The sequence below is a fragment of the Dasypus novemcinctus genome, chromosome 20 (assembly GCF_030445035.2).
Source record: "Dasypus novemcinctus isolate mDasNov1 chromosome 20, mDasNov1.1.hap2, whole genome shotgun sequence".
Classification (NCBI taxonomy): Eukaryota; Metazoa; Chordata; class Mammalia; order Cingulata; family Dasypodidae; genus Dasypus; species Dasypus novemcinctus.
In genome coordinates, this window is record NC_080692.1 from 14,303,065 (window position 1) to 14,328,201 (window position 25,137).

The window sequence follows — 25,137 nt, forward strand, 5'->3', positions numbered from 1 at the left end:
GGAGGTCTTTATAACTAGAGGAAACCCAGACATAGTCAGAGAAAGCCAGAATTCAGCAGGAACCCGGAAGGAAAAGAAGAGACCCTCGTGAGGCCAGGACACAAACCAAAGAACCCCAAGGATGGCCAGCAGCCAGTGCCAGAATGTTACAGACTTTGGGGAGAAAGGACCACCTTGCTGATGCCTCAATTTGGGACTTCTAGCCTCAAAACCATGAGCCAATAAATTCCCATTGTTTAAGTCAACCCATTGTGTGGTCTTTATCACAGCAGACAGGTAAGCTAAGACAGGTGCCAACTCCAACTGAGTGGGAATTCTGATAAGCTAGAGAAATTTTACGTGGCCTTACTAGTCAACCTTGGTGAGACTTAACTTGGGTTTTACATTGCTTTCTCCGCAACTAAAAAAAGTTTTATTGCGTATTATAGACATACAGTTTGCTAAGCTCTTGGAATACAAGCATAGAAAAGTCAAAATTCATGCCTTATGATGCTCAGGAAGTGTGATGCGGAAGGCCAAAGAAACAGAGAACTGTAAAGTAATGTGACAAGAGCTGCAAGAGGTGCATTTTTAGGTTTTAGCTTTGCCAGAAAAAGGAGGAGCTGCCTGTGCTGAGCTTTAAAATAAGGGTAGAAATGAGTCAGGGAAGCCAGGTAGGGGCTGGGATTCCAGGCCAAGGAAGAAACAACAAGGGCCTGTAAAACTGGGTAAATTCTTTTCTTTTTTTTTTTTAATGTTTTATTTTATTTTATTTTTTCATGTTCGTTTTTCTTTTTTTTTTTTTTTAGCATTTATTTTTTATTGTATTTTTTGAAGATACATAGGCACAAAAAATGTTACATTAAAGAGGTTCCCACAGAGAAGGTGATGTTGAGCAATTCCTGGTTAAGGAACAGAAGTAGCCAAGTCAAGGAAAAGAGAAGAAGGAAGCCAGTAAATTATCTTTTCCTTACTTTAACCGATGGGCACTAACAGCATATCCCCGTGAAAGATCAATACTGGGGAAAGGTGCTCACTTCTGAGCGCCTTTGAGTCACTGCCGGGTGACTCAGCTCCGTCACCTCCCCGGGGCCACTTGGGCTCCATGTGCTAAACACACACGTGTTCTCTGTCCTCACTGTGGAAGTGCCACCCTCTTTGGCTAGCTGACTCACACCTGTCTACAAATCCTCGACAGGGAGAAAGGGGGCAGAGGTGTAGACATGTGAGCATGAATCCTACCTACCTCTGAGTGAGGACAACAGCAAGAGCAAGAGCTGGTTCATCTAGAGCAGCAACACAATCATCACTGAAACACACCGTTTCTGAATATTACACGCAGAATGCATCCCTGTAGGTTTGCAACTGACGTGTCTCCCCTGGTAATGTGAGCCGTCGACACCCACCCTGGGTGGTGGCCTTTCACCTGGTTTCCTCAGCCAACCATAGTACTCTTGAGACCATACCTACAGTCCTACAGAAGAGCACTGGGGGGAATTGAATTTAAAAGCCTCAATGATGTCAGGCTAAAGAGGAAGCAATAGGTATCATCTGGGTTCTTTCACTTTATCAGAGAAAAATGAAATCAGTATGCATTAGCATGGGTTTCTAGACTCGGTGACGAATATGGAGATAAATGAGACACGTCCCTCAAGAGCTCAGAATCGGGTAGGAAAAAAGGCATTACACAAAGAGTCAAATGGTACAGCACAATAAATTCTTCAAAATGCTCAGCACCACTCAGCCACCAAATGCCGCGTCTTTTTATTTTTTATATTTTTTTGGCACCAGCAGATACGGGGACGCCTTCAGGAAGCATCTGCTTTGGGGTACACTGGAGAAATCCATCTGTAAGACCATTTAATTTGTTCAGGACCATTCCCAGTGGAAATGTTCCCAAGATTGTGGTCTGGCCTTTTGAGAACGCCACTGAAGACCAAGAAAGTACTTCTAGAACAAGAGGACATAGTCTCTCTTGTTCTCCCACTTCCCTTTCCTGAACCAGATTCCAGGCATACCACCCAGGGACATTCTGTAGCAGTTACCCCAACAGGGGCAGTCCAGAGCTCAGAAATGAACTGTAGGACAAGTGTGTTTGGCTGGGCTAAGCCTGCACCTCTCTGGGCTGGGTCACAGAGTGCGCCCCACCTTTTCTTTTTAACTTTTGTCCAAAAGATCGAGCTGGATTAACAAGATACATAGCCTTCCAGCCAAGAACTCTCCTTCTCCCTTTCTGATTTCTGTTCTGGTAAGTTCCTTAAATAAAGAGAACATAGAGACTCATGGCACCAGGCCACTTAATAAAAACCACTTCAGTTTGCACATCCAATTTGTTCGCTCACCCACATTCCAGAGAGATGAAGAGACCTCGGCCCCTGGGAAGTTGTCAGCAGAAGAAAGAGGCATCAGCCTTTAGGTGCTCATGCCTCAAAACTGGGACTCATGGAACCTGCCTGTAGTGGAGCTACGAACACCCACTGTCATGACAGAGGACGCTCGTGGGAAATGGTGAGAAGGAAGATCTTCCTACTCAAAAGTATTCTCCTGCCCACTTGACACGCCCAAGTGCCATCACAGAAGAACTATTCTTCCTCCATCATAACATCCTGCTCAAAGGCAAACACCCATGAGATGAGGCCCCAGGAGTTCAATGTGCTCAGAGACGGGTCTGCTTGCGCTCTGCTCTTGCCACAGCCCCTGCAGCCAATTTCTGCTTGCCTTCACTGCTTGCCTCAAGACCCCCCACCTCCCCACACACACATACACACGCTGCACCTGATGCACAAGGTACCTGCCCAGAATAGGAAGGACAGATTCCAAGTTGAGCTTCGTCACCTGGGCCTCTAGGCTGCACTGCTCCTGTCCTTGGGTCATGCAAAGTGCTCTGTGAATGCAGCCTTTTCATCTTTTCCTTACTCCCTCCCTGCAGTTCACACACCCTCCGCGTCCCACCTAGGGTACAAGTAGCACGCTCCACGTTTTCCCGTATGTTCCCCCAGGCATCTGCACCAAATAATTTCTCCTGTGAAGGACCCAGTCCCTGTGCACCTCAATCACTGCGAAAGGACACCAAAGGGGTCGCTGGGCCACTAACCCAGCACTCAGCCAAGCTTTGAAACCCAGTTTGTGCTCAGCTGGGACCCAAGAGGAAGTGGTCAGGCACCCAAAAATATCCACTTCCCAACTAGATCCGGGCATGCCAGGTTGGCAGCGGAGACAGATCCCGCCACAAGTTTGGGTTCCTGTTTCCTCTCCAGCTTTGCCATGGGGCACGTGAGGTCCAGGCTTTGATCGCCCCTTTGCCCCAGGTTCCTGTAGAGTAGGTCTGGGAGTTCCCATTCATTCTGATTTGAAAAGCTTGCAAGAAGCTTCCCACAATTCTTGCAGTCTTCAGCCTATACTGGGTACAAATCTCAGTCCACAAACCCAGTGTATTTCAAAGAAAAACGCCCATGTGTTTCTAAATCGGCTTGATTTTCTAACCTTGGGTAAGGTGGGGCTCCCATCTTCCTGGGTGATGTCTCTAATAGAGAGGGAAGGTGGGCCATGCCAAGACATGGGCAGCAGGGTGGGAGGACAGCCTTCTGTTTGCTCTTCCCTCCATCCGGCCTTCACCGGATGTCCATTTCACCACTGTCCCCACTCGTGGTCTCTGGCAGTCGGCCGCAGACGTAGCCCTTGTTCAGGGGCCCACAGACCAAGCAGCAACTCCCCAGCTTCTGTGTAAGGGCTGCTGCTTCTGTGGCCTGAAGGATCACAGGAACCTTTTGGAATTGGGCCATGCTCCCTACCCCAGGCCAGGCTGGAAGGCTCAACCATTCCCTCCCTGAGCTGCCACATCTCCCAAGACTCTAACCCGTCATTGCGCACAGAGCCCAGTTCCCTGCGTTGCTTCTCTCCCGGCTTGTCCACCATCTGCCCTCCTTTCTCAGCCCATGGAACAAATTTTAGTCAGAAGGGATGGAGGTGGAGTGGGGGAGCCTGTTGCCTTGCAATATGTCCAGGCTTCCTTGCCATTTCCCTAAGGACATGGACTTACAGATATATATGTAAGTCCATATATATATGTATACACACTTTTTAAAAAAGGATACTTAGATTACGTAAATGTTATATAAAAAATATAGGGGGGAAGCGGACTTGGCCCAGTGGTTAGGGCGTCTGTCTACCACATGGGAGGTCCACAGTTCAAACCCTGGGCCTCCTTGACCCGTGTGGAGCTGACCCATGCGCAGTGCTGATGCGTGCAAGGAGTGCCCTGCCACGCAGGGGTGTCCCCCGCGTAGGGGAGCCCCATGCACAAGGAGTGCACCCCATAAGGAGAGCCGCCTAGCGCGAAAGAAAGTGCAGCTTGCCCAGGAATGGCGCCGCACACACGGAGAGCTGACACAGCAAGATAATGCAACAAAAAGAAACACAGATTCCCATGCCACTGACAACAACAGAAGTGCACAAAGAAGAAGACACAGCAAATAGACACAGAGAACAGACAACCGGGGCGGGGGGAGTAGGGGAGAGAAATAAACAAATAAATAAAATAAATCTTAAAATATATATATATATAGGGGATTCCCGTGTGCCCCGCTCCCTACCTCTCCCCCGGTTTCCCACATTAACAGCATCCTTCATCACCACCCTAAGCCTGGATTAGAATTTACATTGTAGTTTACACTCTCTCCCGCGCAATTTTGTAAGTTATGACAAGATATATAATGGCCTATAACTATCATTGCAATGTCATTCAGGACAATTCCCAAGTCCCGAAAATGCCCCTGTATTACATCTATTTTTCCTTCCCCCTCCCCTCAGGACTTTTGAAAAGCCGAAGCCAAGGAAATTCTTTTCTGCTTTCTGTCCCCTGTCGTATGCCCTCGACCACCACCACCTGCTCCACCGAGGCCACGGGCACGGCGTAGCGCGGCTCAGACAGACAAAACAGCTCAGGAGGGACACAGGGGGCCCAGGCGGGGGCAGTTAACCACCTCACAGAGCGTCCAGATAAAGCCCCACGTGGGGAAGGTCTACATTTCTTCACCAAAAATTCAGATAAGAAGAAAATGGAACTTGCTGTATTGTTTTCTACCTGAATGTAACTTGGCTCCTGATTTCGTTGGTGGCAGAATGAAACAATCTGGCCGAGGGGAGGCGAGCCGCTCACCTCTGGATTTGCTTCTCCTTATCTTCTGGGTAAATCCTTGGTTATTGTAGGATTCTCCCCCTCGCTTTCTCATCCCCACCTTCCTGGAAGTGGCGCAAGGGCCAAGGCGGCTCGCCTGGTGCCTGAGCCTGGAGGGAGACATCTGGTCTCGGCCGGTCTCCCTGGAGTTTAGATGATGGCCTAAGCCTGGGGTCACCACCTCTGTGGCTGCTGTCACAGCCGCGCCGACCTCTAGCTCACAGTGCGTGCCAATGCACCTCCAGGGCCAGCCCTCTCTTGGACGTCCCCTGCACCCCGATGGGAAAATTCCACAGGTCCTCCCGCCCGGTGCGGGCCCCAGGGGGGACTCTGCAAGGCTGTCGCTGGCCCTTGCCGCGGCCGCTCGCCAGGCCCCTGAGGCTCCAGGGCAGGGGCCTTGCTGGAAGGAGGGTCTGGAGGGAGACCTGTATTCTCTGGAACCACATCCCAGAAAGCAGGGCACGAGCCTCACTGCCCTGGAGTCCCCCTCCTCTACCTAGGGCAGTGGTCCTACCACCATCGTGAGAGCAGCTGTGAAATTCAGATCCCAGCCAGACGCCCCGCACGAGACCCTGCGAGGGGCACCAGGGAAACGCAAGGCCTCCCACCCGCACGGGCATTTCATGCCGGTAAAATCTGAGAGCCAACGGAGGGCTCTTCTCATCCTCCCTCTTGAGGATTAGACCCAAAGAGGAGAAACCTGGCTCAGACCCTTAATCTGGTCGTTTCCAATTATTTTCCAATACCCCCTACTGTTCCACCATCTCTCTCTTTCTAACAGGCAAACTGATCTTACATCATCAGACAACCATCTCTGTTGTCATTTACGTTACAAAATTCAGGCTCTGGGAGCAGATGTGGCTCAAGCACTTGGGCGCCTGCTTCCCACATGGGAGGTCCCAGATTCAGTTCCTGGTGCCTCCTAAAAACAAAAAGGCAAACAAACAAACAACAACAAAAAAAAAACCCAGGGGAGCCAGTGAGGCTCGGTGGTTGAGCGCCAGCTTCCCACAGAAAGGGTCCTGGGCCCCAGAACCACCAAACAAAAAATCCTGACTCTCCTGGCTTTTCATCTTGGGGCTCAGAAAAACTTGCTATTTTTAATCTCCACAGCTTTCAGGGCCATGCCTTGTTTTAAAATCTGCTTCAAAAATCTATTGGTCTCAGCTGCATTTGCCTTCCAGGTAAGGCAATGGATCTAGTTCTAGAAGGAGAAACTTGGAATACCATACAATAACGTGGTAAGGGAGAGTAAGGAAACATCCATGCATATCTCAAAATTTACAATTATAATTTTCATTAAATAATGTGAAAGAAAGCCCTGTCTCAAGAGATTTTCAGGCTTACTTGGTCTATTTTAACCTTTTTGCTCCACAGACCCCTTTGCCAGTCAGGTGAAAACCATGGACCCCTTACTAAGTTCACACTGTACTATGTATTATTTAATAAATATATCACACCGCACCAACACATCCCCATAAGAATAATGTTCTGGTTTTGTTTTGTTTTGTTTAACTTAAATTCAAGTTCACAGGCCCCTTGTTAAGAATCCCTGGTCTACTTGGAGGGGAAGAAAACAATGGAAAATAGAAAAGTGTAACCTGTTTGAAGCATCAAAGAACTGTTTCAGCCTCTGTGGATGATACCACCAGCAATATCTCAAAATCTGATATCCCCTTCTTTAGTAACATGCCAAATTTTCAGCTGGACATGTGGATGCTCAGAAGAAAGACAATATTTCTAAGTATCACTCACAACTAGATGGAACTCTTTCTGTAGAGCCCCAAATTCAAAATGAACTCCTCCTCTATTCACTAAAGCAATGCTGGCTACTTGAAAATTTTTTTTAAATCCTAAAATCTCAGCGAGTTAACCCATTGAAAGTCTCGGTCCCAATGACATGAAGACCAACGCATATTCTCAATCAGGCAGCCTGTCTTGCTTTCATTCAAGGACCTTGGCTCCTTCCACTTTGGAGCTCACCCCCCTTTCAATCCTCGGGGCCCTCTCCATTCAACGAGCGGATGGAAAGGAGAGGGCAGCTCATGCATAGAAGGTTTTTATAGACCAGGCCAGAAGTGGTACAGACACATCCCATTGGCCAAGACTCGACAGTAGTGACATCTAAATGCAAAGATGGTGAGGAAAACGTGTTCTAACTATGTGCTCAGGTGAAGAGGCGCGCACCGGTGGCGGTTCCACTGGTCAACTCAGAGCCCATCAAATAGGGTCAAGTCAAAGCAGCAACGTTTGTTGAGTGCCTTCCATATTCTTGAAATCACGCTACTTTCTAGGGACACAAACACAACATACAATCGAGGTGCTTTCAGTCCAGAGGGGGACACCAGTGGTACACAAATTAAAACCAAATTAATGTAGTAAGTACTATATATATATATATAATGATAAAGGGCTCTCACACCACAGAGGAAGAAATAATTAATTCTGTCTGATAGAAGGATTCATACAGGAAGTGACACTTGAACTGGGTCTTGAGGGATGAGTAGAATTTCCTCCAGAAAAGGGCAGTGCAGGCAGAAGAGGCAGCTGTGCGAGGACCCCGGGGCATGAAGCTCATGAGGCAGGTGGGATATTAGCCGTGTGGAAAGTTCTGGAATCCTTCATCTCCCCTATCGACCCCATGACCTCATCCTCCCCCAGCCCCGATTTCTCTGAGGAGCATTCGCTAACAACCTTTCCCACATACACCCTATCCTGCCAGGGTCAGGCACGATGTCTAATTAATCTTTATAAACCCAACAGGGCCTGGCGCAATGTCTGCCTCATCGAAGGCCGGTGATGAACACTTGGTCAATTAACGAGCTTCTCTTATGCAAGGGCTTTATTTGTCAAGCAGATGGAAATTTTACTCCCCTCCTCCCGCCCTCACAGCTGGTTAATGGTTAGCCTCTGATCACCGGGGCCTCACGCTGTCTGGCGGAAGGTTCTGGATGACTCAGGGCCTTCCTGAGTTTCCGGGAGGACGTTGGGGGAACGGTCTCCCTGAACGTGACCCCAGGCACACGGGCTGAGGGTGCTGCAGGAAAGGGGAGGAAAAGCCTCTCTCTCGCCTCTCTCGGGAAGGGGGGAGGGGGGGGTGCTCATATGCCAGCCAAGCTTCTAAAAAAGAAAAGAAAAATAAAGAACCGAGACACTTGCATTATAAAAAGGGGAAAGGAAAATCTGTTCAGCTGACTTTTGTTAAGAGCTGAAGCCGTTTTCCAAGCCTCTGAAAGGCTGCACAGAAAAGAGCTCTTCATTCCTTCCAAATTTCTAAAAACATTATTTATGCATGTTAGATGGTGGGCTGCTGATGTTTATAAGATAATATTATAATATAAGCAAGAATTGTCATTGAAAAAAAGAAAGCGCCTCAGGTATTCAAAATATTCACGGGTATACATGGATGCAAAATGTAAATATGCATAAATATATACCATGGTACACTTTCATTTCAAAGGTAAAGCCATTCCAGATAAAAGCAATACAAAATTACTAGCTCTTGGATGATCATGATCTTATAGAGGTCTTAATGGAAATATCTGTTGGTAATAATGATAGTATTATTATATACTGTAGGAATATTGTCTTATAACAACTGAAATTTATAGCGCAGTTAACTGCACTATAGTGCAGACACTGCACTGAGATCTTTCTGGGTTTCCTCATTTAATTGTCCCATTTATAGATGAGGAACGGAGGACCGATCCAATCGGCCAGGAAAGCAGCGATGAAGTCAAGCCTTGAGCCCTAGCCTGTCAGAGGCTAAAAACCAGTGATTGTAACCATCCCACCCACTGTCTCCTTGAATGGATCCTCTACTTCTCTTCATTCACCAAACATTGATTGAGCATCTGCCTCAAACGCCATGCTAAGGATCGGGGGGGGTGGGGGGTAAAAATGTGTGCAAAACCCAGTCTGCCCTCACCAAACTTTTTTTTTTTTTGAGGTGCCAGGGCTGGGGATTGAACTCAGGACCTTGTATGTGGGAAGCTGGCACTCAACCACTGAGCTAGACTGGTTCCCCTGAGTTGGTTTTTTCATTTGTTTGTTTGTTTTTGTTTTTAGAAGTTACCAGAGAGCGAAGCCAGGACCTCATATGTGGAAAGCAGGTGCTCAACCACTTGAGCTCTCCCCTCATTCAACTTTTGATCTAGTAGCTAATATCTTTTTAGCTTCCCTCATTCAACTTTTGATCTAGTAGCTAATATCTTTTTAGCTTCAAACTCAGTATACAGATAGACATTTTATCCATAATAGCCAAAAAAAAAAAGAAATCTGGAAACTACCCAAATGTCTTTCAGTGGGTAAGTGGTACCATAAACTATGGTACATCCATGCCATACTTACATGTCAAGAAAAAGGAACAGATTCTTTTTTTTTTTTTAAAGATTGATTGATTGATTTTATTTCTCTCCCCTTCTTCACTACCCCCCCCCCCCAGTTGTCTGCTCTCTGTGTCCATTCACTGTGTGTTCGTCTGTGCCCACTTGTATTCTGGAATCTGTTCTTTTTGTTGTGTCATCTTGCTGCAACAGCTCTCCATGTGTATGGTGCCATTCCTGGGCAGGCTGCACTTTTTTTACACCAGGCAGCTCTCCTTGTGGGGCGTACTCCTTATGCGTGGGGCTCCCCTATGCGGGGAACACCCCTGCATGGCATGGCATTCCTTGTGCACATCAGCACTGGGCTTGGGCCAGCTCATCACACCACCCAGGAGGCCCTGGGATTGATCCCTGGACCTTCCATGTGGTAGGCAGACGCCCTATCCATTGGGCCAAATCCGCTTCCCACAAATTCTTGACAGTTCAACAATGTGGCTCAATCTCACAGGAATTGTACTGAGTAAAAAAAAAATCCCATCTTAAAAGGTTGGATACTGTATGATTCCAGTTGTGTACCTTCATTGAAATAACTTTATAGAGATGGAGAATACATTAGCTGTCGCCAGCGTTTAAGGATGAGGGTGAGAGGTTATAAAGGGACAGCATGAGGGAGATGTTTTTAGTGATGGAACTGTCCTCTCTCTTGATTCTGGCGGTGGTTATGCAAATCTATGCACGTGATAAAATTGCCTAGAACTGCACATACACACAGTTATTCAAGTGAATGCACATAAAATGGAAAAACCTGGATATGCTCCTTGGAGTGTAACAGTGTCAATTTCCTGGTTGTGATATTGTACCATAGTTATCTAAGATGACGTTATTGTTGGAAACTAGATGAAGGGTATCTATTTTTTGCAACTTCCTTGAATCTATAATGATTTCAAAAGAAAAGATTAAAATGGCAATGCAAGTATTCTCCTATATTTGACACAATTTAACCCTGCCAGCAGCTGCGATACCTCCACGGCGAGGCTATTGCCCTGCAAAAGCAAAGATTTCCTTAATACATTGCAGCACACAAACTGTGGTTATTATTGAAGCTGGTTAAACAAACTCATCAATTCATGTAGAACTATCCTGCCACAGTCAATTGACAGTCTCATCTACAGGGATTTTTTTTTCTCAAGCACGTTCCTTTTTTTAACTAGACCCACTAACACATTTTGTGCTTTTACACATTTTCTAAACTATTATCTAAAAATAGTAATGACCCCATACATCACTACAAATAAATAGCAACCCCTTTCGTCCACATGTCATGCTTCTTTTTAAAGACTTTTTTCCCCATTTATCTTATTCGTATAGCGTGCCATCCACGAACCTGATTCAAGGGCCAAAAATCCCACAAAATAAAGATAACTTTTGGCTGGTGCCTACTCAGAGACCAGAGTCTTAGGGGTCAGCAGATGCCTTGGTCCCGTTTTTTTGCCAAATAACCTCTAATTCTCCACCAGGCTCTCTCGTTCTGCACCCTATCTTATCAAAAACAAGTCGTCATCTCATATGACACATCCTGATTTCACAGATGGTCAGGTGTGAAAAGAGCGTGTCTTAGACCCGAGGAAATGCTGTAAATACTGCCGTTTCTCCAGGTCGAGAAGGAGTAACCCCTGCCTTTATTTGAAGACTGGGATCCTCCCTTGTCCCATAAGGAAAATGTCACCATTTATGGCAACGTGCTGGCCCCTCACCAAACAGAGAAGGAGAGCGACGTTTCCTCCCCGTGTGACGAGAGCCGGTGTGGGGCCGGGGGGCTGGTGCCAGGCTTGACCTGGCTGCGGGAACGTGGGCGCCCCAGCCCTGGGCCACCAGCGTGCGGGCAGAGCCCGGCCGGGCTGGAGCGACGTGAGTCAGGGACAGCTGACTCGGGCAATCGCTGCGACAGATAACCAGCTACTTCCTGCCTGGGCGGGGCTTCGGGAAGGCTCGGCCGAGTCACGCAGGGGCGCCCCGGGGCGGCTCTGCTGCGGGAGCCTGTTCTCAGCCTCCCCTGCTGACTCACGGCCGAGGCACACAGGGAGGCTGCAGGGGGAGCGGCCTGGCCCGGGCGCGGAACTGAGGCAGGAGCACGTGGCGACAGGCAGCCCAGAAGGGCTGGGGGCGGGCCCGACCCCTCCCTCCCTCCCTCCAGCGTGAAGACCCCAGGCCCGAGGCCAGGGGCAACAGGGAGCGGCCTCAGCCTTGAATCCAGCCAGAATCACCCCGTCACGGGCTTCCAAAGCCCCTTGGTCGCCATCCAGCCCAGGAGTTCTTAACAGGGTGGCTAAGGCCCTAAGGGGTGTGTGGATAGAATTCCGGAATGTGTAAACTCAAAAGAAAAAAAAAAGCATTCTTAATTCTACTGACCAATATCTGAGATGTCACATTTTCATTAGGAACACGGGCAACATTCCACATGAGCAGCCTGTGGCTATGAAAAATCAGTGTGTCCTTCTCCCATGGGAACTGCTGCAGGTACCTTAACATAGCATCCAGCCTTCAGCTCTATTTGAAATTATGGCTGTTATTAGACTTCCCCTACATGTTGCTATGCAAACCATTATTAAAGTAGCACCTGTCTTACCATATCAGAAACATGTTTTTGGTATTTTGATGCCTGTTCTTCCATAGAAGTCCTTTCCTTTGTAATGCAATGCATTTTTTAAAAGATTTATTTTATTTATTTCTACCCTCCTTTCCCCCCATTTTCCCCATTCCCCCGTTGTCTGCTCTCTGTGTCCTTTCGCTGTGTGTTCTTCTGTGTCTACTTGTATTCTCATTAGGCGACTCCGGGAACCGATCCTGGGACCTTCTGGAGTGGGAGAGAGGCGGTTATTCTCTTGTGCCACCTCAGCTCCCTGTTCTGCTACATCTTCTCATTTTCTGTCTCCTGTGTCTCTTGTTGCATCATCTTGCTGTGCCAGCTCTCCGCGTCGGCCGGCACTCCTGCGCAGGGCAGCCTTCCCCCACTGGGCAGCATTCCCATGCAGGCAGCACTCCCGCGCGGGGCGGAATTCCCGCGTGGGCCAGCACTCCACATGGGCCATCTCGCCGCGTGGGCCAGCTTGCCCTCACCAGGAAGGCCTGGGCATCGAACCCTGGACCTCCTTTATGGTAGATAGGGGGTCCAATTGGTTGAGCCACATCCATTTCCCTGCAATGCGTTTTATTTTAGACACTTAAACATCGTTCTGTGAAGAGGTTTAGCATCAACCCTAAACTGCCAAAGGGGTCCATGGCACAAAAAAACCTCCATGTTTTACTTCTGAGGAGTCTCAGGCCCAGAACAGTGGAGTGGATGTATGGGGGAATTGCCAGTACAATGGGCTTAAAATGCTTTTGAAGCTGTAAAAAGCCACACAATCATAGGTTAAATCATGGCCTGAACCCCTGGGAGAGTGGGGCCTATCTCTCCACATGCAGACAGACGTACTCTGGATTCAAAAGCCTGAGTTGCTAGATCTGAATGCAAAGCTTGTTACCCACTGGGCAGGCAGCTCCCTTGCCCCCAGAAGAGCAGGGAAGACTCCCCAGATGAAGGCTGACTTTCTCCAGGCAGCTGCCTCCACTCTCATCTTCAAGTCTTTCAGCAGTTAGGACGATGTGCACTGTGTATATAAAACACAGTCCCTGGTGATGGCACACGACGAGTTCACCAGCCGTCACCCACAGATGCCTCAACCTTGACCTTGCTTTCTACTCAGAGGCTATTTGAACACTTTCAGAAAGTGGGGGGATATTTTCTCACCTTTTGTTTGCTCTCTGATAAATCTCATCCTCCGGCCTATTATCCAAACCTTTAATCCCGTCTCCTCACACTGAGGCTGTTCTCGAGAGAACTGACAGGAGGAAATCTTCCCACAGGGCTGTTGCCATCCACCCATCTGGGACACAGCGCAAATGACATGGAAACGCTCAAAGTGGAGAAGAGCGCTTGTCCAGACTGGCCAATCAATAGATTGGCCTGAATCCGTAAAGCTGTAGGATTATTGTGTCAGTTAGAGTTTGGTTTAGAAATCTAGCACCCCATCTTCTCGGTGCCGTCAGGCTGAGCACCTCCACTATACAGCTTGCAGACAAGGGACCGGACAGGGGAGACAACTAACTACCTGCAAAGTGACGGGAGGGACATTTATCATCCCTGAGCACCTCTCCCCACCCCCAATATTCACCAAAGCATGCCAGACTGGTGTCAGCCCCCTGTTGTAGGAGCCCAGAGCACAGTGGTGATGGATCACATGATTATCACTCTCCATCTGTGGCCATTTGAGGGTTCTGTGGACCCTAGCAAACCCTGTTCTTAAAGCTAAACCAATCTGAGCATGGACACCTATTGTGGGGGGGGCGGACTTTTGATTAAATTGCTTCTGTTAAGGATCTTTGATTAGATTGCATGACCCAGGGTGGGTCTTCAACTTCTTTTATTTTATTTATTTATTTTATATATATATATATTTTTTAAAGATTTATTTATTTATTTAATTCCGGCCCCTCCCCCTCCCCCCGGTTGTCTGTTCTCTGTGTCTATTTGCTGCGTCTTGTTTCTTTGTCCGCTTCTGTTGTCATCAGCGGCACGGGAAGTGTGGGTGGCGCCATTCCTGGGCAGGCTGCACTTTCTTTCGTGCTGGGCGGCTCTCCTTACGGGGTGCACTCCTTGCGCGTGGGGCTCCCCTACGCGGGGGACACCCCTGCGTGGCAGGGCATTCCTTGCGTGCATCAGCACTGCACATGGGCCAGTTCCACACAGGACAAGGAGGCCCGGGGTTTGAACCGTGGACCTCCCATGTGGTAGACGGACGCCCTAACCACTGGGCCAAGTCCGTTTCCCTCAACTTCTTTTATATACAGAGGAATAAATAGCCACAGAATGCAGAAAAAAAAACCCTACAGAGACAGAGAGAAGCTTCCAGAAGCTGAAATCAAGGAACCCGGGAGAGAGAAAAGCCAAAGATGAGCAGCCAGAAGCTGAAGGCAACACTGCCTGGAGGAGAAGGTAAGGACTGGCAGAGCCCCATTTTGAACTGCCCCATGGCAGGACTCCAGGATAGCTGGCAGCTGACCTTCGGGGAGAGAACGTCACCTGAAGATCTGATCTGGACATTTTCACAGCCTCAGAACCATGTGCTTTTAACCCAATAAATCCCCATTGTAAAAGCCAGCCCATTTCTGATATATTGCTCCCAGCAGCTTTTAGCTAACCAGAACAGTATCTGACTTCCCTGCTAGATCATAAGCGATGTGAGGGCAGAAGCTATGTCCATCTTGCCCTCCCTGTGTTCCCAGCACTAGGTACAGATTCCCACACTTGGTAGGCACTTGTAAATATCTGCTGAGTAGATAAATGAATCCTTCCCGAAAACCCACCCACCTCTCTGATACTAGTTTGCACTTCTGTAACTCTTCTTCCCTGTGGCAGTTTGAGTCTTTTGTGGACTCCTGAAAATCCTGTTCTTAAAGTCAATCCACTCTGGTGCATGTAAACCTATTGTCAATGGTTAGATTCAATTAATGAAACTTCCTTTTGATTAGATTACTTTAGTAGGGCATGACCTGGGTGAGTCTTTTGTGTGTGTGTGTGTCCATTCTCTGTGTGTTCTTCTGTGTCCGCTTACATTCTTGTCAGTGGCACCGGGAATCTGTGTCTCTTTTCATTGCATCATCTTGCTCCGTCAGCTCTCTGTGTGTGCCCCCAGTCCTGGGCAGGCTGCACTTTTTTTGCATGGGGCTGCTCTCCTTATGGGGCATACTCCTTACGCATGGCACTCCCCTACACAGGGGACACCCCTGCGTGGCACAGCACTCCTTGTGCACATCAGCACTGCGCGTGGGCCAACTCCACACAGGTCAGGAGGCCCTGGGTTTGAACCCTGGACCTCCCATGTAGTAGGTGGACGCTCTATCAGTTGAGCCAAATCTGCTTCCCCTGGGGTGAGTCTTAATCCTTTCCTGGAGTCCTCTATAAACAGAGGAATAAAGAGGCACAGACAGGTTACTTCAGCAGGGCATGGCCCAGGGTTAAAAAAAAAAAAAAAAAAAAAGAGGCACAGACACAGAAAAATGTGGCAGAGACAGAGAGGAACCCAGAAGCTGAGATAGGAGGCCCTGGAGCTGAAGAAACCACTTTAGCCGAAGCCAAAAGCAAAAAGGAGAGGGAAGAGATGAACAGAAGCCACTATCTGCCTGACTGCCCACCCCTGCAGCCCAGGGTAAAAGTGAGCCTGAAAGAGAAGGCAGAGACCGGCAGACACTGCCACTGTGCCCTGCCACGTGCCTGATCGCTCACAGCTGCAGCTCAGCAAGACCGAGTCTCTGATGACGCAGTGATTTGGACCCTTTCACAGCCTCAGAACCATGAGCTTTTCACCTAATAAATCCCTATTGTAAAAGTCAACCCATTTTATGTTACCTGCATTCAGCAACCTACCAAACGAAAACACTCCCCATCAAGGATGTATAGTTCATTTGAACTTTGCTTTAAAATATAAAAGCAAGGCCAGAGGGTGGAGGCAGAAAGCCCACTCAGTCTACCTTGCAGATAGCCACAGGCCCAGCCACCACCAGGAGAGGTCCTATGGCTATCGAGGTACTATGCGCCAACTGCTGTTTACTGAGCACGTGATTTATATAAAAGGTTTTACGTATACTTCTTCATTTATCCTGTACAATGACTTTAATTTTGAGGCTTGAAGGTACCCAGCTAGAGGGACTGAATCGGGATTGGAGCTCAGATCTGTCTGATTAATCAGCTCATGGTGCTACCTGTCTGGAAGTGGCTTCACAACTTCCATAGAACTTTGGGCTTCCCAGCCCTTGCCCAAGCACTGTTACCACATGTCCATCCTGCTGTTCAATAGCCATACCTGAAGCTTTATTTTTTGCCTCTTGCTGCCACACTCTTAGCAGGCTCCTGCGCAGGAATCCTTCAGGGGCTAAAGAACAGAGCCTGGGCTTCTCATGTTGTCACTCAAGCATCAAGAAATAAACAGTGAAACTCTTTTTATTTCCCAACCCTGCCTATCTTGGGTGTTAGAGACAATGCCGACCCTTCCTGCAACAACAACAACCATCAGCACTAGTCTGTTCACTCTGCTGGTTAAGAAATGGCAGGAAAGTTCTCATTTCCTGAAAAATACCCGTTTCCCTTACCTTACTCTGGTACATTCCCAAAACTCCAGCAGTCTAGGGGGAAAAAAAGACAAACAAGTGAAGGAGAGAATTGTTTGGTCCACACAGTCTATCTTGGATTTTACAGCCATCGCATTGCCACTGGTGTTTCCAGAAGAATCAGTTTAAATCCTAAGCACGTCTTCTCTTGGCACTTGAAATCAGGTTCCAGACAGTGGAAGTGGTTGAATACAAATTACTTGTAGCCAAGGATACTTGAAGACCATCTTTCATATTTTTCACAATTTAAATAATCTATTCCTGAATGTCTTTTAACCCAAACCACTTTTCAGAAAAATGAGTTATTAAACTGGAGAAACCTATGGTGAGGATGAAATTCATACAATGCCTTTTCTTCCTTCATTTATTTATTATATTCATATCTTTATTAAGCAATTACTATCCCCAAAGCAGTAGGTGAGATGCTGGGAAGAGAACGAGGAGAAAAACTAGCACGGCTCCTGGTCTTAAGCTGCTTAAGTATAGTGGGAGGGCAGGTATGAATCAAATCATTACACCAACGAATGTAAAACTACAACTGTGGGAGTCCTACGAGACAGGCAGTGAGAGCAGTGAGAGCATTTGTGGGGCAGTGAGAGCATTTCACGGGGATTTGACCAAGTCGTGAGGTTAGGAAGATTCCCTCGAGGACGTGACACTTGATCCATCAGGAGTTAACTGGGTGAAGGAGGAAGGGGAAAGTCTACCAGCCAGAAGTAACAGCAAGGAAAAGACCTCGCAGAGGAAGGGAGCATGTCAAGGACAAGGGACTTGCAGAAAGTCAATGTGGCGGAAGGAATCGGCTGTGAACTGAGGCTGGGAGGCAGGCAAGGGCCAGGTCCCCCAGGGCACGGTGGGCTGCACCAAGGAGGCTTGTCCTTAAACCAGGAGCTGTGGGAACCATTGAAGGGCTTTGAACATCAGGATGACACCAACAGTTACCTCACAAACATTCCTCTGCTTGCACTGTGGACTAATGAGTATTATTAGCTCTAGTGCACTTTTTCTATTTCATAGGAAAAGTGGGTATTTTTATCACCATTACAGAAGACAATATTGATATTGAGAGGAATAGAGCAGTTTGTTCTAGATTAATTATACCAGGGATTAAAACAGCATTCTTGGGAAGCGGGCATGGCCCAATGTATAGGGCATCTGCCTACCACATGGGAGGTCCGTGGTTCAAATCCCAGGCCTCTTTGACCCGTGTGGAGCTGGCCCACGCATGGTGCTGATGCATGCAAGGAATGCCGTGCCATGCAGGGGTGTCCCACACGTAGGGGAGCCCCATGTGCAAGGAGTGCACCCTGTAAGGAGAGCTGCCCAGCACGAAAGAAAGTGCAGCCTGCCCAGGAGTGGCGCCACAACAAGATGATGCAACAAAAAGAAACACAGATTCCCAGTGCCACTGATAAGGATAGAAGCGGTCACAGAAGAACACACAGCAAATGGACACAGAGAGCAGACAACGGGGAGGCGAGGGGGGAATAAATAAAAAAATAAATCTTTAAAAATAAAAACAGGATTCTTGCCCCTATTCTTCGTCTCTAAACATCCACTTTCCAAAAGGTACATGAGAAATTTGTCAGATGGTGTCACACAAGGAGACCTACTTCACTTAGGCATACTAACTTCCAACTTCCGAAACCATTGCTGTCCGGATGCAAATGGCTCAGCTAGTGGCAAGAAATGTAAGTGCTTAATGTCTACCCCTAGGAATGGCTAAGCCTTATTACCCGCTCTCTCCACACGCTAAGCCTGCTTCTCTTCCCATTTCTCCATGTTAAATCATCCCCAACTTCCTAACTGCAAGGTCTTGCCAGTGGCAAAGGCTATAGAGTTTTGAAAAGGAAAGGAAATTTTATGTTACTTCCTAAGACAAGTCTAAATCACCCTAGGTCACTGAGTCTATAATTCAATCTTATATTTGTTTGGGGAAAATTATTTATGCTCTTTAAACCTCAGTATCCTTTCTACAAAGTTGAAATAATAAAACTTCTGCTTCTAGTAATGGAAAACAGGTCATTCCAACGAAAAATATTGCTAAGAACAATTAGAACAGCTGGGGAAAATGTAAAAAAAAAAAAAAGAAAAGAAAACTCTGCTTGGACACGTCAGAAAGCTAAAATCATAATGAAGAACTGCCATCCAGGGAAAATGAAGGCCCAGGGAAATGAGCCATGTTTAGAACTGCTTTTGCCCTGGAGGTGTTTGCTTTTTCTAAAGGGGTGGGCTGAGATGCTGAGAAGTGATTTGGAGAGCATCATGAGGGTGAGGGGGTTGGGGAGTAGAGGCCAGGGAAATAATTAGGGTAGGTACATCGTGAATGTCCCTCAATTGGGATTGGAACCCCAAAGGTTGGAAAATAGTCTGGTGGTTCTTCAAAAAGTTAAACATAGAAGTACCATATGACCCAGGAATTCTACTTAAAGGTATATATACAAAAGATTTGAAAACAGGGACCCAAGCAGATACTTAATATGCCATTGTTCAAGGCATCATTATTCACAATAGCCAAAAGATGGAAACAACTCAAGTGTCTGACCATATATGAATGAATAAACAAAATGAGGTGTGTGTATATATATATGTATATATATATATACACAAGCAAATATTATTCAGCCATAAAATGGAATGAAATACCGATACACATAGATAAATCGTGAAAACATTATGTTAAGTGAAATAAGCAAACACAAAAAGACAACTAGTGTATGATTCCACATATATGATGCAGGCAAATTCATAGACAGAAAGTAGATTAGAGGTTACCAGGGGCTGAAAGGAAGGGAGTCATTATTTAATGGGTACAGAGTTTCTCTTTGGGGCCATGGACATTTTTGGAAATAGATAGTAGTGCTGGTTATACAACATTGTGAATGTAATTAAACAAAATTGTACACTTAAACATAGTTAAAATGGAAAACTGCGTTTTATATATGTTTTGTTACTACACCAAAAAAAGAGTTAACCAAATCCCCTAGCAAGATATAAAGGAAGAAACACATTGCAGCCAAATTACGTTAATTCCAGGAATGCTAGGTTTGCTTAACATTTAAAAATCAATCAGTCAGAATCATATGATAATCTCAATAGATGCAGAAGAGACATTTGCTAAAATTCAACATCCATTCATCATTTTTTAAAAATTCACAGAAAGCTAGGAATAGAAAATAGCTTCTTACATTTTACTTCTTTTTTTATTAAACAAGCTGTGAGTTTACAAAACAATCATGCATGAAATATAGGATTTGTGTACACCAGCCCACCACCAGCTCCTTGCTTTGGTGTAGAATATTTGGCACTTTTAAAAAAATAATTGTACTATTTTTAACAGTAGTTTAAAAACTACTTAGTTTTTACTTTTTAAAAAAGCATTATGGAAAGAGTGGGACAAGATGCCCACTATCACCTCTTCTCTTCAACATTGGACTGGAGTTCCTAATAGTGATAAGGCAAGAAAAATGGATAAAGGATAAGAATTGGAAAAGAAGACAAGCAGTCATTATTCTCTGACCACGCAAAGTAAAAAAAAGTCTGCAGATAAACTATTAGCGCTATTAAGTGAAGCTATTAAAGTCCAAAGGTATAAGGTCAATAAAAATCAATAATTTCTACATATCAGCAACAAATAATTAGAAAATAAAAATTTAAAATCACCCCTTTACCCTTCTTATATCATTTGATGTTTGAACCTTGTGAATGTATTACTCAGTCCAAAAAAAAATTGTTTAATTAAAGTCTTTTATTGTGGAAAATACCTTTATAATATCATTTTTTTAAACACTGAAAATTCCTAGTTTAAGGGAAAACAAGTAGCCACTTGAATTTAAAACTTTCCACACATCCTCCAAAATATAAGATCATCAAGGAGTACAAATCAAACATACACACTTTCAGCTTTACTAGGAGACAAAATAAATTCAAATAACATAGAGAAAAAAGCACCTAATCTCAACAAAGCTATCACTGAAGCCCTGCCTGTGGCTGTGAGAGTAGGGTAAGGAAGTCAAGAAAATGCTTGAAAAACAGGAGAGGGAGGCAGAGGATTTAGACCAGGGGTTCTTAACCTTTATATTCCATGGACCCCCTTGCCAGTCAGGTGAAAACCATGGACCCTTCTTAGAATGTAGTGGCAGATAGTTTTATGACACTTAACATCATCATGTCTTTAAATTAAATTTTAGGGTTATTCAAAATTACATTTTAGGGGAGCAGATACAGCTCAAGCATTTGAGTGTCTATCTCCCCAATGGGAGGTCCTGAATTCAGTTCCCAGTGCCTTCTAAAGAAGACAAACAATGAGCAGACAATGAGCAAAAACAACCAGCAGACGATAAAAAAATGAGCAGACAATGAGCAAAAACAATGAGCAGACAAGTAAAAATAAACGAGCAGGGAGCAGACCTGGCTCAAGCAGTTGAGTGCCCACCTCCCACATGAAAGGTCCACCTCCAGTTCCCAGTCCCTCCTAAAGAAAAAAAACAAAACAGACAACGAGCAGACAAAGAGCAAAAAAACAATGAACAATGAGCAAAAAAAAAAAGCAGACAACAAGTGCAAACAATGAGCAAAAACAACAAGCAAACTGATGAGGAAGCCATCTCGGGGGAGCGGATTATGTTTTACAACTTTCCCATAATTTCAATACCTGATAACCTAACACAGTTTAACATCTGTTCAAATGGTCATTTTCAACAAATATTTAGAAATTCGAGTTTCCCCACAACATCATAAAACCATCTCTGCCCATTCTTACCAACCTTTTTGCAGGAAGCTATCCACTGCACTCAGAGCACACTACATCGAAATAAAAATCATACTAAATCCACACTATACTGTGTATTATTTAATAACTATATCATACCCATACCAACATGTCTCCATAAAAATAATTTTTTTCTTGAATTTTTTTAAAGATTTATTTTTTATTTTTTTCTCTCCCCTCCCTTCCCCCTCTCCCAGTTGTCTGCTCTCTGTGTTCATTCGCTGTGTTCTTCTGTGACTGCTTCTATCCTTATCAGCTGCACCTGGAATCCATGTTTCTTTTTGTTGCGTCATCTTTCTGTGTCAGCTCTCCGTGTGTGCGGCGCCATTCCTGGGCAGGCTGCTCTTTCTTTCGAGCTGGGCAGCTCTCTTTACGGGGTGCACTCCTTGCGCGTGGGGCTCCCCTACGCAGGGGACACCCCTGCGTGGCAGGGCACTCCTTGTGCACATCAGCACTGCACATGGGCCAGCTCCACACGGGTCAAGGAGGCCCGGGGTTTGAACCACGGGCCTCCCATGTGGTAGGCGGACGCCCTAACCACTGGGCCAAGTCCGCTTCCCATTCTTGAAATTTTTTTTTTTTTTTAAATGTCCTTTGGGCATTTTTTCCTCCATTATTAGATCCAGTTGGGAATCATGTATTGCCATGAGTTGTTAATGTCCCTTTAATTCTCTCTTTTTTTTTTTTTTTTTTAAACATTTATTCATTTATTTAATTTCCCCCCCTCCCCTGGTTGTCTGTTCTTGGTGTCTATTTGTTGCGTCTTGTTTCTTTGTCTGCTTTTGTTTCTTTGTCCGCTTCTGTTGTCGACAGCGGCACAGGAAGTGTGGGCGGCGCCATTCCTGGGCAGGCTGCTCTTTCTTTCGAGCTGGGCGGCTCTCCTTACCAGGTGCACTCCTTGCGCGTGGGGCTCCCCTACGTGGGGGACACCCCTGCGTGGCAGGGCACTCCTTGCGCGCATCAGCACTGCGCATGGCCAGCTCCACACGGGTCAAGGAGGCCCGGGGTTTGAACCGTGGACCTCCCATGTGGTAGGCGGACGCCCTAACCACCGCGCCAAGTCCGCTTCCCATTCTTGAATTTTTAATTCAAGCTCACGGACCCCTTGGGGGGTCCATGGACCCCTGGTTAAGAACCCCTGGTTTAGACAAAGCATAGACACAACCACCACCATGAAGAAAAAGTCCAGCGTTTTGCCCAAAATACTTTATATGCATCCAAAACTTGCATAGCATCAGCTATAGAGAAGCAGCTTCAAAAATTACAGATGAAAAAATAATTATAAGATGACGGGTGGCTGCCACAGAGAAATTTTGCTTCTAAGAAAGATATAAATAGAAAAGAGGTGTTGCTCCTCGGATACATTACAGTGAAGGGAAAAAAGGATACAGAGAATTTTCAGAAAGAAAAGAGACCTACTTCCCTTTCCCACCATAACCAAAAAAAAATTCATTTTTAAAAGGTGTTAGGGAAGCTAATGCGGCTCAGTGGTAAGTGCCAGCTTCTTACATACGAAGTCCCCAGTTCAATTCCTGGCCCTGGCACTCAAAAAACAAAAACAAAAACAAAAAAAAAGTCCTATGTGGGGGAGGATGGGGAGTAGGTTATATGGGAACCTCATAGTTTTTAATGGAACATTTTTTGTGATCTATGTATCTTTAAAAATAAATTAATTAATTAATTAATTTTAAAAAGGTGTTGCTGGGGATCAGATGTGCTCAGTGACTGAGCACCTGCTTCCCATGTACAAGGTACTGGGTTCAATCTCTGGTACCACCTTATAAATAAATAAATAAAAGGAAATGCATTTCACTATATGGACAGAAAAGAGTGCTTTAAAACTAGGATACCCTGTGCACGCACACACACACAAAAAGCCTAAGGATAGAAAAACATCGGACCAATTCCTTAAATTCTACTAAAAACGGGGGGCGGAGGGGGCAAAAAATGCAAATCAAAATATTTCAACTGATGAAAATTCTTCCCCCTCAAAAAAAAAAAAAAAAACAAAAACCCACAAAGCCAGAAGAAAACTATTTAATGGCATGGCAAACTAAATTAAATAACCTCAAACAATCATCAGAATCAGAAATTCAAAAATCTATGAAGAGAGGGGAGAAGGTGTAACATAGTGATGTAATACATGCTTCCCATGTATGAGGTCCTGGGTCCAATTCCTGGTACCTCCTTTTAAAAAATCTATAAACAGAATGGACGAAATGCAATGAGAGTTTCTCACACTTGGGGAAAAAATTAAACAAAAGGACAAGAAAAACAAAAAAATCTGAATAAATTGGTGATCAAAGAAAAATAGAAGAAAATAAACATTTAATAACCCTTGAAAAAGGTAATAAAGCAACCAAAAGAATGGAATGAAGTTTTCAAAAAGGATGTTTATAAAAAGAGAGCAATGGGAGGTAGGCAAAGAAGGTCCAAAGTACAAATAATTGAAAGTCCAATGGGGGAAAATGAACCAGAAATAATATTTTATAACCATGGTTCAGAAAACTTTTCAGAATAGGGAAAAACTTAAATCCACATATTAAAATGATCAACCCACATACCTAGAAATATTACATTGGAATGATTCATACTGAGACATCATATCCTATAAAACTATTAGACTTTAAAGGGTTTCAAGGTAAAAGATCAAATTATTTTACAGGAAAGAAAATTAACCTGGCATCAGATTTCTCAAGAATAGCATATAAAGCAAGGCAGCAATAGAGCAGCATTTTCAAGAAACTCAAAGAGAGAAAGTGTGAATTACAGATTTTATATTCAGCCAAGATATATCTCAAGTGTCAAAGCTATATTTTGTTTAAATTGTGCCAGAACTCCAAGAATACTGTGCATACAAACCCTTCCTAAGGAATCTACCAAAAGAAGAGCTTCATGCAACCATGAGATGACTTGGAAATTTCAGCAATAGGACTAATGGTGGCAATATATTTAACTGTAGAACTAAGACTAAAATAAGTATGGGGCTATAGGTGAAAAAATAGTATATAACCATATCTCACCAAGAATTTTGTGGAAATTAAAAAGTTTATTCAGAAATCAAATGGAAATCCAACGTGCCAAGAACAGCCAAGATAATCTTGAAAAAGAACAAACTGATATCAGATATCAATCTTTATTTTTAAAATAACATGAACAAAAGTAATGTGATATTGGTATAAGTTTTGACTAATAAATCAGCGGTATCAACACCAATGGAACAGCAACTCCTTCTTATGTCTGAGCTTCGGCTGTGGGCCATTCCTTCTCTTAGATTCTATATTCTGGTAACTCCAGCCTCTTCCCTTTATTCCCCTAGCCTAAGAGGAAATACCTGTTTTCTGGAGTTATTGTGTCGATATTACCTCAAACTTCTTTTTTTGTTTTGTTTTGTTTTTCAGCTTCCAATACCTATGTAAGCATTTCTCTTTATTGAATTCTCTCTGTTGTGATACATATTGTGATTTCTGTTTTCCTAACACCACCTCAACTGATGCAATAACAAACAAGAATATTCTTAGGATCTAAGGTAGGAAAAGGTTATTTTTAAATAGAACACAAAAAATACTAACCATAAAGGAAAAGCTTGATAAATTGGATTACATTGAAAATATTACAAGATAGCTTTTAAAGGATTAAAAGGCATGTGACAAAGTAGGAAAAGATATTTGCTACTCAGT

General features: G+C 45.1%; 1 protein-coding gene across 8 annotated transcripts in view; it reads right to left on the reverse strand.

Annotated features, from left to right (window-relative positions):
* The window catches only part of PFKFB3 (6-phosphofructo-2-kinase/fructose-2,6-biphosphatase 3), a 376,565-nt gene that overhangs the window by 203,329 nt on the left and 148,099 nt on the right, over nucleotides 1-25,137 (reverse strand). The gene's annotated exons all lie outside the window — the stretch shown is intronic.